This window comes from Periophthalmus magnuspinnatus, chromosome 6 (genome assembly GCF_009829125.3).
Source record: "Periophthalmus magnuspinnatus isolate fPerMag1 chromosome 6, fPerMag1.2.pri, whole genome shotgun sequence".
NCBI classification, from domain to species: domain Eukaryota; kingdom Metazoa; phylum Chordata; class Actinopteri; order Gobiiformes; family Gobiidae; genus Periophthalmus; species Periophthalmus magnuspinnatus.
The window spans coordinates 7,575,349-7,591,813 of record NC_047131.1 but is presented as its reverse complement, the minus strand read 5'-3'; positions in this window follow the sequence as shown (position 1 = coordinate 7,591,813).

Genomic DNA, 16,465 nt, shown 5'->3' with positions numbered 1-16,465 from the left:
AGCAAGTCACATCACCAGGCCAAGTAACAGGTCAGATCTGTGGAGAGGCGATCCCAATCACTGTAAGGATTTGTGTTTAACAAGGTGTGCTGAAGACTACTAGATGTCGTTATTGTTTCCATGGAGACAAGCAGGTGATGGGCTCTCGTCCAGAAATGTTACACGGTGCACTTTACATAGCATCAGAAACAGTAAGATAGTAGAATGATGAATGATCCTGACTCATTAAAACTCAAAATACAGGACTGTGAAGATACATAGACAAGACTATTCCAGGTCTAATCTAGGACTAAACCAGGTCTATAACAGGATTATTCCAGATCTAATCTAGGACTAAACCAGGTCTATAACAGGACTATTCCAGGTCTAATCTAGGACTAAACCAGGTCTATAACAGGACTATTCCAGGTCTAATCTAGGACTAAACCAGGTCTATAACAGGACTATTCCAGGTCTAACCTAGGACTAAACCAGGTCTATAACAGAACTATTCCAGGTCTAATCTAGGACTAAACCAGGTCTATAACAGGATTATTCCAGATCTAATCTAGGACTAAACCAGGTCCATAACAGGACTATTCCAGGTCTAATCTAGGACTAAACCAGGTCTATAACAGGACTATTCCAGGTCTAATCTAGGACTAAACCAGGTCTATAACAGGACTATTCCAGGTCTATAACAGAACTATTCCAGGTCTAATCTAGGACTAAACCAGGTCTATAACAGGACTATTCCAGGTCTAACCTAGGACTAAACCAGGTCTATAACAGGACTATTCCAGGTCTAATCTAGGACTAAACCAGGTCTATAACAGCACTATTCCAGGTCTAATCTAGGACTAAACCAGGTCTATAACAGGACTAGTCCAGGTCTAATCTAGGACTAAACCAGGTCTATAACAGGACTTTTCCAGGTCTAATCCAGGTCTATAACAGAACTTTTCCAGGTCTAATCTAGGACTAAACCAGGTCTATAACAGCATTTTTCCAGGTCTAATCCAGGTCTATAACTGAACTATTCCAGGTCAAATCTAGCACTAAACTGGGTCCAAAGGTGAATTGCATAATTTCTATAGTTCTAACCAAGAAATGATCAAAAGGAGGACAAAACAATGGGTCAAATAAACTCTAAACAAAACCCACGGACCACAGTTTGAGAAACACTTTAGAAACACTGCTTTAGACGTTAACCAAGAAGTTCAGGGAAAAACATGTTCATTAAATGTCAAATAGTGATTAACAGTTTCTAACAGCTGCCTCAACTTCAAAGACATATTTTTGAAGCTAATATTTTAATACTATGTAATTACTGGCTGCTGTACCCATGAATACCATAGTTTCTAGTCACCTGCGCTTAAAGGGCCCATATTACTCTATTTTCTTTATCCTCATCACAAACAGACCTGGAGTTGTGTTTTGTTTCATTCACACGTTTAACACACAAACTCTGCGTATTTAGGCTGAGTTCTTATCTCAGACAGAAAACACTCTGTTCCACCTTGTGATGTCATGTGGTGATACAGGAAGTGCTTCGTTTTTAAACTCCACACACCTTCACTAAAGTCATTTGAATCATCTCAGGAATTGGAAATGCCAATCTCTACGGAACTAAAGGTAAAAGGAGCTGTTAACGTGAAAACTACCACTTCATGACATCACAAGGTGGGACAGAGCATTTTGAGCTTTAGAGATGTAACAGACTAATAATAAAGAGTTACTCAAACATGTGTGAATGAAACAAAACACAACTCCAGATATGTTTTTGAGGACGTAACAACACTATAACATGGCTTAATGCTCACAAGAGTCAATTTTCCGTAACATAGGCCCTTTAAAGGTGCATTGTGAAACCTTTCTGGAGAGGGGGTCCATCACCTGCTTGTCATGGAAATGTTATTATTTTCCCTGGAATATTTCACTGTATAGCATTAAGCACAGTATTGCATTCATTCAAATACAGGTGTTTATATTGCTAAAAATATCTTCATTCCTTCTGTGAGTGAGGTTGCTTCTCCGCAGATCTGTTTTTTCCATGGTTATAGATTTGCCTGATACCAAACTATGGAGCACTTAAGGCAAATCAGTAACATCTCCATAGCGACAGGGTGGTGAAGGATCCCCCATGAGTCAAGTTACATACTGCACCTTTTTTGAACAATCCCTGGTTAGACATTTGCAACTGTAGTTAAAAGCGCTGTACCTGATTTTTACCATCTTAAAAATGTAAAAAAACAAAAACAAACAGCTAAACTAGTTAATTTTAAACGGTTTGCTGTGGTCCAAAGTTGTTCCTCACTTACCTTATGCATTCAGAGCATCCTAATTATTCACCATGATGAGTTTATAAGAGCTTTTCACAACTTTCAGAGACCAGAGCAGACTGTTGCCATCATGGTATAGCTATCAATAAAGTAAAAAAACAAAACAAAACACTTTATAAATAGATGCAGACAGTACACAGTGGACTCATTTTGACCTCAAGAGCTGCTTATACAATATATTTGTACTGGGATAAGACCAAGACAAGAGAAAACTGAGGTACAGGGCCTTTAAGGGTCCATTCTGTTGGACCACGGCAGTCTCACCGCTCACGTTTGAATGAGCTCTTGTTTTCTGGTTTTATTGTCTCATTGGGTTTCAGTTGTGGGTGTTTCAGTCTTTTAATGAGGGATCACTTCAGTTTTTCCATAGTGACTGTACATTACAGTGTAAAGCCGTCTGGTTATCGGGCCAAGTATTAAGGGAAAAAAACACAAGATAGGATGATGTCAGCGTTTCCATTCTCCTTACACGGAGAACATAATGCCAGTGTACGTTTAGCTGCTTCCACAATTTCTAGAAATAGTTTAGTTTTTCCCTTCTGCAACTCTTCTGCCTATTTGCAGTAATTTGTTGCCTGTCAAGTCCAGAATGTTACCCAGACTCAAACATGGCTGTGCATAAGTGGAGGTGGAGACTTACAAGTCGTGACTTGGACTTGAGTCAGACTTGAGTCACTATATTGAGGAGCTGAGGTTTGATTTGATAAAATGGACCAAGACTTGGGACTCGACATGAGTACAGTTGATCCTTGCGGTGCTTAATTTTAAATGAACAAACTGGAACATGCCCCTCCCCTTTTCTTTATTAGTATTCTGGCAGATGAAACAATAACTGAAATTCTCGGATATCGTATCGTCAAATGTCTAACAATGATATTGGGGCTGTCACAATAAATTGGGTTACCAGCTCTCTCTATTAAATGCTTTGTTTTGCTGCAGCAACAGCTAAAAATGGTGGGGAAGGGAACCAAATAGACCATGATCCTTTGCTCCATTTGAGTGCAGACAATATGAAGAAATAACTGTTATTAAATCCTGCTTTTAAATTAAATTATTTTTTAGTATTATTACTAAAGATTTGCACTAAGGTCTTTTCAAGGCATTTAAAAAGGAAAAAATGACCTGAAGCTCAGAGCTGAGGACTTGGACTCGACTTGACTCAGTACTCAGCTCAGACCTGCTTTTCTTTGACTTAGGACTTGACTCAGACTTGAGCCCAAAGAGACTTGCAAATCAATGACTTGGTCTCACCTCTGGCAATCAGTTTTGTCTTTGTCAGTGATACATGTGAAGCGAAGGATCTCATTGGTCATCATCATTTTGAACAAAATCACATTTCCCACAGTTTAATGTTTCACTCACTGATTCTGCAGAAATCCACAGTGTTTTTTGGATCCCCTCTCATATGTCTTTTATTTATTTTTTTACTAGTAAACAGTCTTATTTGTTTTGGTATGGACTGACCATGCCTGTCTAATCCACCTGCCAATCACGCCCATCACTGGTGACCAGACTGACATCTTTGTAAGGCATTGTAAACTTTGAAGTGTATTCTGGGTTATTTGCAGATTTAAGGGGCTTTAAGTTTCTGTCCGGTGCCTAGTCAAGTTAATCCTTCCACAAAAGACAAAAGTTAATAGTTTCTTCTTCAACACCACATGAAAAGTGTGACTGAACCAGAACTAGAACTGGACCAAGTTAAAAACCCCTCCACATCTGGTTTAGTTTTGGTATAGACTTGGTTTGGTCCTGTGCAGGTTTAGTTCCACATTTAGTCCCAGTTTACCTCCAAATTTGATAACATTCCTGGATCTTAAAGGCCCTATATCCAATTTTTTTTTTTTTTATCCCAAAATGTGTCTTGCCCTAGTACAGATATATTGCATAAGCAGCTCTGGAGATCACCGTAAGTCTGATGTGTACTAGCACCATCGAATTAGAAACTGTTTTATTGTCCCATAATTTAGACGTGCACGCTAGCATGCTAGTTGTTGTTAGAGTTACAGTAATGGCAAAATTCCACTCTGGTTTCTGAGAGCTGTGAAAAGCCCTTGTAAACTCATTGTGGTTTTTAATTAGGATGCATACAGTCAGTGAGGAATAACTTTAGATCAATGCAAATTGTTTAAAATGGATTAGTTCTGTTTTTCACTTAAAAAATCAGGTACAGTAACTTTAACGGGGAGCAATACCAAAGTGAATCATTTTGTCACTGTCCCATTAAAATTATATCTCAAACTCAGTCATTAAGAATCGTTACTAATACCTTGTTGTTGCAAATGTTTGGTTTTGGTTCTTGCTCTGTCCAAAGCGGTGGATGTTTTGCAGAGACATAGGTCTGCTGAATCAGAGTAAACAAAAGTGACTCAGAGATGCTCTCGTGCCATTTACACAACAGTTTAGACTATGGCCACAGCTGCAGACTCCAGGTGCCATGTTTTATGTTGAAACTGGCCGTAGTGTTTGTCCAGGTCTTTATAAGTCTGCTGCTTAATCAAAGTGGTGCAATCCAGAGCATGTTTGTGTCTCACAGCACGCGATAGGGATGTGACGTTTGTGAATGAGTCGGTTCCTTTACAGTTGGATCTGGATCTTTTTTTTTTTTTTTTTTTTTTTTTAAAGACACAAATCTTTTTCTTTCTAATTTGTGTGCATTTTTATACTGATTAACACTGAACTGACACAAGAATCAGAACAGAAGCAGTGCAAAAAACATATTTGACATCTGTTTAAACACATTTAAGCCTTGGACGTTTCTCTTTGTGATTAGTTTGTTGTTAAAATGAGTTCTCACATCAGCTTCTGTCATATAAATAAACAGTAAAAGAGCCAGCCTTTTGAACGGCTCTTTGAAATGAACAGATCCAAAAGATTCAGATCCCATAAAAGAGCCAAAAGTCCCGTCACTACGCACATCCAAATCTCACAGTAATGGAATCACTCCTGTGTTTTGAACAATCCAACATCACAATTTTAAACTTAGGAAAAGGACAAAAGTTCACTATTTTATATAACAAAATCCAACATGTGAGTGGACGTACTGTCAGACCTGTCACTGTAAACACAATGTCCACATATGGTTCAATACATGAGAGCTGGAACTGTCACGTTTGGGGTTAATGTTTATCGTGGTACTTCTTCTTTGTACTAAGGGGGAAGTTTTTGTCATTTTGTACTTTTCAGAAGATTTGAGCAATAAAAGTTTGAATAAATAACTTCTATGACTCATTAAGTGTTTTGTTTCAGTGTTTGTTGTTGTTTCTGTTCATATAGAGGAGTATCTTGGGGGGATGCAGGCTTCAGGCTCTGGTGTCAGTGACATAATGGTTTTTAATACATCATTTAATATTATCGTCTATATTCGTCTATATATTATCCCATTTCAAAATGTCTTATCCTCCTTAACTTCCTCCTGGAATCCAAAAGTTTTTTTGTTTTTTTTAATCCCATACTGAGGAATATTTGGTAATAGAAATTAATGAAGTAAAAGTAGTAAAGTACTGCTTTCTCATATACATTTTACTTTTCTGTACTTTACTTAAATAGATTATAAAGTGGATACTTTTTACTTTTACCTTAGTAAAGCAGGTATCTGCTCTCAAATGTACTACACCACTACATTTTTGAACTGGACTGAAAAGTAAAAGTATTTTTTTTTACCTGCTGAAAAGGCTTTGGAGGTTTATTTTCAGCACGTCTGTAGTTTGAGTAAACAAAATATTCAGTTGTTTGTGTTGAACAAAATCTTTATCAAAATCACTGTTTTGAAATCTGCTCAAAATACTTTGACTTTTTACTCTTTAAGTACATGTTCAAACAGGTTTTATACTTTTATAACATAATATAATACTTTTCTATAAGTAGATTTTTTCATGTGATGCTTTTACCCTTCACTTAAGTTTTTGTTTCTATTTGTTTTTTTTGTTTTTTTTTCTGGGATATCTGTACTTTTACTTAATTAACAAAATTGAGTACTTGTTCATCCACTGGGAAAATTATAGCTAAAAGAACAACGTTTCCATGGAAATAAGCAGGAGGAGTCAGGTTTGTGGAGATGCAAGCCCACTCACAGGTAAGACATGTGTTTTCAAGTGTTTTTAGTATAAATAAATGTTCATTTTAGTCTACTTTTGTTACATTGTGGAGCTTTAAGTGGTTCTTCATGTTTTATTGGACTAATTATGTTCCTTGTTTGGGGAGTCTTGAACATCTGAAACTCTACAGACCCAACCTATAATAACTCTTTCACATATGTTCTTCAGTGCAATATAAAAGTACATCAGGATTTTGTCTGGTACTTTTTCTCTGCATAAATAGTCGTAAGTCCCCTGTAGGTGTAGTTTTGTGAGTGCAGTTTGAGTCAGATACACAGGACATGTCTTTAACTGACCAAGGATCTCTTAAATCAACTACGGCCTTAAAACCTGTGTTGAGCTACAGCCTCTTCCCTGACTCCAGCCCCAGGTTTAAAAGCAGCGTCCAGTAAAACATGCCATGAATTTCACACTGTGACTGTGCTGTAACACGTAAGTGTGAGTGGGTTTGGCTCAGAGTAAACAGTGTTTTTCAGTAAGTCATTTGTCTCTTGGACCTGAGCAAATGAACAGTGTAAAAATGTCACTATTTGTTATGTTTTATATTAAAAGAACCCATGTGACTCTATTTCCTGATCTAATGTTCTAATGTTGTTTCCTCATCACAAACAGACCTGGAGTTGTGTTTCGTTTCATTCACACATGTTTAACACACAAACTCTGCATTTTAAGGCTGAGTTCTTCTCTCACACAGAAAACACTCTGTTCCACCTTGTGATGTCATCTGGTAATACAGGAAGTGCTCCACTATGTTTTGAAACTCCTACCACCTTCACTAGAATCATCTGGATCATTTCAGCACTGGAATTACCAATCTGTACTGATCAAAAGGTAAAAAGGTATTTGTTAACTTGAAAACCACGAGTTGATGACATCACAAGGTGGAACAGAGCATTTTGAGCTTTGGAGAAGTAGCCAGACTAACCTTTTATCATTAAAGAGGGAGTATTTTACTTCTCTGGGGTTTATTAACTGCAAACATATTTAAATCATCATGTTAAATTTTCTTTTGAAAATGGTATATTCACCAAAAACAACATATTAACATGTTTTATAAGTTTCACTTTTGTTTTTGATGCTTTGAGTGCCCCCCTTTCTTTGCTCTCTTCATTAAGTCACTCCCCCTTCAGAGCGCAATCACAACACAATCAGTGTGCATCCCGCTAATGAAACTACTGCACATTACATCGGGTTTGTGAAGTTGTAGTGTACAGTTTTGGATCATGTTTTTGTATATTTATGGAGAATTGTTGTGTGGGAGCCTGGGTGCCATAAACATGTGGAATCTTACATCTAACCATCGAGAGGTTTCAAATAGGGCCCAGGAGAGATCGCAAAATTACTGAAACATGCATGGATGACATAAAACCTCTTCAGGCATGTTTTTGATAAGGGAAACTTTATAACATAATACATTTTGCATAACAGCCCCTCTTTAAGGTCACTTAACAGTCAGACTGACGCTGTGAGGAAGAAACCTTCATGATCGCTGCTCAAAAAACAAAAACTCCCAAACTGTTTTCAAACCCACATGTGAATTCACTTCAATTTAATAAAAAAGGGATATTGTGGATATTGATATGTTTTTTCTAGTTTAAATATTAAAATTCTATATTTGTGTTTTGAGGCCAACAATCACCTCACTGAGACTTTCTGGCTCAGTGAGGCCAAAATCTAAATACAACTTTTATGTGGTTTTTCCCAATATAAAAGACTCCACACAACACCAGAAAAATGAAACTGAAGCTCCTGCACATGGCTACTCCTCATGCAGACCACTAATCCAACAAAACAACTGATAAAGAACCAGTATGTGATGATAAACCTGATTATAGCTCTGTACCATCGTCTGAGAGTGAAGAAGTGTGTTGCTGCCTTCTCATGTTCAGAGGACGTGCTTGACCCACCACACAGCTAGTAACGCTGACCTTCTTGAAGCTGCATTTCAACTGAGTCATCTTTTTTGTCCAAAGCACCATTGCTCAGTTTAGCCCTGTTTTCACCGCCACCGCCATACACTCACTTCCCTGTACATACTCCATTGTTATCGTAACGACTGACAGGGGGACCAAACAGACAAGACTTGGGGAAAAGTTTAAAAATGTTTATTCCCAGTTTTTAAATGTGCAAATGAAAGTAAATAGAGAGAGACGAGGTGAGCAGTACCAGTCGTGCAGAGCTGGGTCGGAGACAGAGGAGCTGAGCAGGTCCAGGGATCTGACGAGGAGCAAAAATGTCCAACTTAGAAGAAGTACAAAATGCAAAAATATGAAACTGAGCCAAGCAGAGTTGTACCACTGCGGATACGTGGATGATATGGCGCAGAGTGTCAGGTCCTTGCTCCTTTTGTCCTCCCCAGGTGCAGCTTGATTACGGCAGGTGTGCACGGGAGGCCCAGCTCCAGGCTCAGACACAGAAGGAAGGGGGAAAACAACACAACAAAGGGCAGGACAGACTGGGATCTTGACAGTTATATTTTCTCAGTCAGTGATGTCTGTAGGATTTAACAGCGACACTTGGCAATTTTGGTACAAATGAAAAAAAAGGTTTGCTGCTTGTTAGCGTGACCTGCAGCTTTCCATGGGAAGGGCTGACAGCTGAGCAACACTTTGTTGTGATGGCGTTTACAGTGATGTTAGATCAATGGTTACACCTCTATAACAGACACAAGCACGTCCTCTTTAACAAACACATACAGAAGACACTGACCTGACTACTACACTGGTCAACACTAGATTTATTGTCTAAGATTTTTTAGCTGATTTAGGATCATTTTGATGTGCTGAATCCAAAAATCACATTGGTTTTGCTCAATCAGTTCAACTTTCTGAACTAAGCTACATATTTGTTTTTGGACGATTTTGTTTACATGTATGAGTATTTTCACGTCATGATGCAAAATTCTGTTATATTTCTCACTATAAACAAATTCTGAAGATTTTGCATGTGCCAACTTATGACTAATTATTTTTTTTATATTACAAGTGAATGAAATGGCTTCGACTAGAAGATCTTGCAAAAATAAGCCTGACATATTCTGCTACATCTGCAGTGAATACACCAATGTTCCTAACAGGAATCAAGTCACAAGTTTCATAAAGCGTGCTTACCATGCTTATTTTGGTATTAAACTTGGTGACCAAGATGAAGCTTGGGCACCACACATGGCATGCAAGTCATGCACCGAGTATCTGCGTCAGTGGACTAAAGGCAAGAAGAGTTGTCTGAAGTTTGGAATTCCCATGGTTTGGAGGGAGCCGACATCAATAGCTACTTCTGGGCTATTGATGTGACTGGGATCAACAGAAAGAACCGAAGCAGCCTCAAGTATCCTGACCGTGAATCAGCACGTCGTCCTGTAGCTCACTGGGATTAAATTCCAGTACCTGTCTTTGTAGAAGTTCCTGACATCAGTGACAAAGATTCCTCCAGTGTGGTTTTAATGATGATGCTCCACATCCTTTTTCCCAAAAGGAGCTGAATGTTCAGGTTTCCTGAGAATCTGGGATCACTGAGTGATGAGCAGGTGGAGAGATTCCATCAGGACATAAAAGAGATGGAGACCAGGTATCAGGGACGCTGGGATGCAGTCATGATGGCTGATTACTGTTGGACTCTGAAGAGAGACATCCCTGCTGCTGAGCATTCAAGGGGTTCATAAAAACAGAAGTTCATGTTCCGAATTTTGCACAATGATAACGTAACGTTCCAATTTACATGTACTTACCTTTATCAATTAACATAACGTTTATTTAATACATTCTGTTAGAAAACTATTTTTTATCTCCTAAAACATTTTTTGGATGAGAAATATTAAAGAAAATCAACTGATAATGTCACAAAATTGTAATCAATTTAGTCAGAAGATCGAATTTTTCTAAATCAAATTAGCATAAAAACCTGACCTGACTGAGAAAAATGGATATCATTTTTGGATTCAGCGGTGCAAAACGGTCCTAATTCAGTTGAAAAAACACAGACAACTTTCAAAAATGTTTTTTGTAACCCAGTGTTATTGTTAAACCAAATGTACACAGCATTTTTCTATCTCTATGGGAGGGTAGTTCAGATGACACATTTATATTAATCTCAAATGGAGCTCACCCAAAGGATTGTGGGAAATTTGCTAACAGTGGCGCTTTCTCTTTGTGACTTTTCCAGATGTTTTAGGAGCAAACATTTCATTTGGACAGGAACTTTCAACATGTTTTACAAATGTTTTTAAAATAAACTGCTGACATTGAGTTATGACAACACAGCGGCGCACTCTCCGTTTATTTCCGAGGCCAGTGTCTGTGTTCTGACAAATATCTAAATATGTGTGGGGCCTCAAATCTTTCACAATTTTAATGAGAAAGTATTATGCAAGATCGTCTTTTTGAAGCTTTCTACCATGTTACAACATTGTTCCCGCTACAAAACATGCCTGAAGTAGTTTCATATGTTGCTTGTTTGGGTAATCTAGTGATCTTTCCTGGGTATGATTTGAACTCTCTTTACAGTTAGTAGTACAAGCCCCCGCCTCTTGTACAATGCTCTGCCCACAAGCCCACGTCACCCATTCTCCCGCACCACTCTCCATAAATATACACAAACATGATACAAAACAATACACTACAACTTCACAAACCTGATGTCTTGTGCAGAAGTTTCTTTAGCGGCTTGCACACCAATTGTGTTGTGATGTCGCTCTGAAGGAGGAGCGACTTAGCGTGGAGAGAAAAGAAAGAAGGAACTCAAAAATGAAACTGAAATTTCTTAAATAATACGCTGTTTTCAACGAATATACCAGCTTCATTAAAAGGTAACATGAATATGAACGTTATGTGTTAACCGTTAATACCCCATAGATGTATAATACCCCCTCTTTAATGTTTGTAATACCCTCAGTGTCTGCCCCAGTGTGGTGCAATAATATGAAAAACCTGCAGCTTGTTCAGGTTCATGGATGTTGTCAAAAGTTCAAACTAACTAATAAAATGCTGACATCAACATGAGGGTTAACCAGTTGCACAATGTTGTTAAAACCAAATACTTCATTGCAAAACAAACCATGATTACTCTGTGTGGATTTTGGATAAGATTTGGAAGATTCAGCAAGACCTCACGTTGGGAGACTTGAGCATTACTTTAAGCAATTTAAACTTGGAGAGGCTCCCCATGTCGAGGAGAGTGGTCTCCTCAACATGGGGAGCCTCTGCTGTGGAGCCAGTGTTAAATTAACACTGGCTCTATTATGCAAAATTGTCTTTGAACCATGTTATCGCTGTTTACTTCTCATTTACACTGTTGAAGTTGTCACTGACACTTTTAAATCTTCAATAGCTTCTATAATTCTTAAGTTATAGTCACCAAATTTTAGCAGTAGGTAAACTGAACCTTCTGAGATTTTTGACAATACATACAGTTATAACTGTTCATTTACACTTGAACTTATCACTACTTAAACAAGGGGAAGTAAAAATGACCACATTTTAAAAAATAATATTTTTTAAGTGTCTACCATTTTCGGTTTCGCACTGAGCAGCCCGATCCAACACACTTTACATAACATTTGAAAGCATTTCTGGGCTTATGGCTCTTATTTGATCCTCGATATTATGTTTTAAGTCATTTATCGTCTGAGGTTTATTCACAAACACCTTTTATTTAAGATCCCCACGGGAAGAAATCGGGACTAGTCAGGTCTGTGGAGATCACTTACTGCCCCCTGTCTTTGAAAAACACTTATTATTCCTTTAATGGCATTTACGCTCGGGGCATCTCTGGTATTAAAATGTCGACTTTAACACCGCTGGCTTTCTGAATTTGACCCATGTGACTCAAAGTACCAGTGTACAATGAGGGTTTGTTCCTCGGTGCTGTATTTGCTCATATTAATGTCGGAAGAGTCGTTCTAAATGCTCTGAAAAAATAAAATAAAAATATTTCAAGGAGTTATTAATTTTTTTCAACTCTCAGTGACTTTTAGAGTGATTCATGTATGTCTGAGTTATTATTATAGTTATTCTCCTATACTGAAGACATCATAGCGCCGATCAAAACTGTTTTCACCTCCACCGGCATACACCCACTGTGACGTACTTACTTCGTTCTCCAATTTTTCTCCAATTTTCTTAAACCATATTACGTGTCGGATTCAGCAGCATCCCGTAATTATGTTGGCACAAATGTAAAATAAACCTACTCGCTCCATCTGAGGTACCGACAGCTTTGTTGCGGTGACGTTTGCGGCGATGTTTCCCATTGGGCGCTGGAACTTTTTAGCGTGGATGTCAGCTGACTTGTTTCATTTGTTAAATTGTTTTAGATGAATATTGCAATTTAAAATTTTAACATAGCAATCCACGGGTGTATAGATTCTGGCTATATAACAGATACAAGCACAATGTCGTCTGATTATAGAGCTGTTTATGTAACAGTAAACAACAAAAGGACAAATTATTCCCAAACCTATAACTATAATATACACTGCAGTTGCTTCCATAAGGTTCTCATTTAACATAATACCTTTTCACAAAAATGCAACGTTTGAAATTTGACCTTTTGCGACTTTAATGTATGAAGTAAAAGGGTTTTGACTGAATTATAGGAAATCTAAAGCAGCTACACACCTTTTTTTGGAAACCAGGGATACAGTTCCAGACCCACACGTCTTGGTAAAGTATTGACAAAGCGTGTGGTTTTGGTTGAACATGTAAGCAGCTCATTGTCTCATCATCTTGCCTATCCAGGACATTTATTGGCAAACTTAATAACATTCCTTGGTGTGTAGAGTATATTCTTCTGGGTTGTGATCTCAGGTGAACCCATGACCTTCTCTGCACCGTTACCCACTGCATACTTTGAAAAACACCCCCGGGTAGCTACTATAAGCACAGGAGCCCGGTTTGAGACAGAGGAAATGATTCTAAGCCTGTGACAAAGCAGGTTTAAATGGGCACTTATGTTTTGGCATTAATTGTAATTCCAGCCTTTGATGTTATAAGAAGACCCAATAAGCAGAGACGTTTACTTCCTTATGTTCCTAAATGTAAGATTTAATTAAAAGCGTAACTCAAACTTCGTGACAACATGAATAATGGAAAAGTACTGCTTTAAATCAAGTGGTGAAACATTTACAAACTACAGTTGGGGCTGTTATGCTGACATGGAGCGCGTTGAGGGCTTTAAGAGGGAAGGGAGTTAGCCTTTTCAATGGAAGAAAGACGAAACCTCGGAAAAAAGTGGCTAAACTCATGCCAAAGTAATGCCAACAGTGCAACTCTCAGCTGGAAACCCACTCCTGTTTGAATGGGGAAGTGGCAGCGGATGAGAATGTGTAAACTTTGCCTCATTTTTCCACTGAACACATACGTAACCCAGCGACTATATGCAAGGCAGAGATGAAGGAGATTATTAGTTAGCCACAACGCCATCCCACATGACAGGGAAAGCTTATTATTTTCACACACCATATTTTAAAGTATATATGACAGGTTAGACTATTCGTGGTTCTACATCTGCTACACTAGACATGTCAAATGGGCTAATTACGCTACACTTTGATCAAATTAGGTTGGAGTTTGAATTTTTGTAATGGAGTGTCAATGGAGTGTCAGTGGAGCCTCTTTAGGCTTTTCAGCAGGGAAACAGAAGCAAACAATAAGGTGGTGTTAAAATAAACTTCCAATTCTCTAAAAACTCTACAGTCATGTAAACATGTGTCACATCCAGGACCTCGGGGAATGACTCGAGATGCACTACGGAAAGTTAGAGGGAAGAATATACACTCGTAGACAAAATTGTTGTTTCCCTTCCTCAAAGTCACTCAATGGTCACAGAAATAACTCAAATCTGACAAAAGTAATAATAAATAAAAATTCTATGAAATTTAACCAATGAAAGTCAGACATTGCTTTTCAACCAGGCTTCAACAGAATTATTTTTAAAAATAAACTCATAAAACAGGCCTGGACAAAAATGATAGTACCCCTAGAAAAGACTGAGAATAATGTGACCAAAGGGACATGTTAATCGAAGGAGTGTCCACTTATTAACATCACAGGTGTCTACAATCTTGTAATCAGTCAGTGGACCTATATACAGGGCTACAGGTTGTCACTGTGCTGTTTGGTGACATGCACCACACTCAACATGGACCAGAGGAAGCAAAGGAAAGAGTTGTCTCAGGAGATTAGAAAGAAACTTATAGACAGGCATGTTAAAGGTAAAGGCTATAAGACCATCTCCAAGCAGCTTGATGTTCCTGTGACTACAGTTGCACATATTATTCAGAAATTTAAGATCCATGGGACTGTAGCCAACCTCCCTGGATGTGGCTGCAGAAGGAAAATTGATGACAAATCAAAGAGACAGATAATACGAATGGCAACAAAAGAGTCCAGAAAAACTTCTAAAGAGATTAAAGGTGAAGTTCAAGCTCAAGGAACATCAGTGGCAGATCGCACCATCCGTCATCAGGTGAGCATTGGAATAAATATTCAGTTTGCGTTTAACAACTTTTTCTATGTTTCTATGTTACTTACTTATGTGACTAACAGACGTATATTAAATATCATATGGCAAGTACATTAAAAGTGGTCACGTTTAATGTCAGAGGTCTAAGGCACCCTACTAAATGTAAACGAGTCATGGCATTTTTGAAAAAACAAAAGGTTGATATTGCATTACTACACGAAACCTATTTGTCCAGTGGGGAACACAAAGCACTCAAAAGAGATTGGGTTGGACAAGTCTATTATTCAAGTTATAACCAAAATAAACGGGGAGTTGCTATTCTAATTAATAAAAATACACCCTTCCTACTTAAATCACAACAGGACGACCCAGAGGGCAGATATCTTATAATTAATGGAACAATTTCAGGAAATGGAATTACTATTTTAAATATCTATGCCCCAAATGAACATAGACCACAATTTATGATAGAAATGACAACATTGTATTGTCAATACAGCAACAAATTAGGACTTATTGGTGGGGACTTCAACTACTGTATGGATAACAATTTGGACAGAAGCTCAACAGGCTTGGGCAATTCAAAAACATCACAAGCTTTAGAGGAGGCAACCAAAAAGACAGCACTCACTGATGTGTGGAGGCACTTTAACCCCACAATAATAGATTATACTTTTTATTCAGCAAGACACAATAGCTATTCTAGACTGGATTACTTCATTTTACCTTATAACCTTCTCCCATCAGTAACTTCATGCACAATTGGACCAATCCTTATTTCTGACCACTCACCAGTATATCTTTCTCTTACATTATCAAATCACAGATCTCAAAATAAATTTTGGAAATTTAATTCTTCATTACTTAGCTGTGCAGAAACTTTTGACAATATTAGGAAATGGATCCAACAATATACTAAAGAAAATGTTGACACATCCGTGAGCCCTGCCACAATATGGGATGCAGCGAAAGCCATCATTAGAGGTTATTCAATTTTCTATACATTAGCAGGGAAAAAAGAAGCCATTAGACAAGCAGAAGAGCTGCAGGAAAAATTACAAGTTGCAGAGCATAATCACAAACAATCGCCAACAACAGAAAATATGAGGAAATTAAATGAAATAAAAACCAAACTCAACCAGATACAAACAGAACAAATCAAGAAGATGCTACTCTTCACTCGACAAACACACTAGGAATTTGGAAATAAACCAACCAGATGAAAAAAGAGCAAGGTGATTGCATAATTAAATGCATACGTTCTTCCGAGGGAAACCTCAAATATGGCATTGAGTCAATAAAACATAATCTTCAAAATTTGTATACGCAATTATATTCAACAGAAAATCCACCAGAAACTGAGATAACTAATTATCTGGAAAAAATATCTCTCCCTACTCTATCTGACCAAGATAAAAAACAATTAGATTCTCCATTTACAGAAGATGATGTCCTGAAAACCATTTTGTTATTGCCTTCTGGAAAGTCACCAGGCATAGACGGACATACAATTGAATTCTATAAAACTTTCTGGCCCAAATTAGTTCCTCCGTTCATACCTATGCTCCATAATTTCTGTGAAAAGGGTAT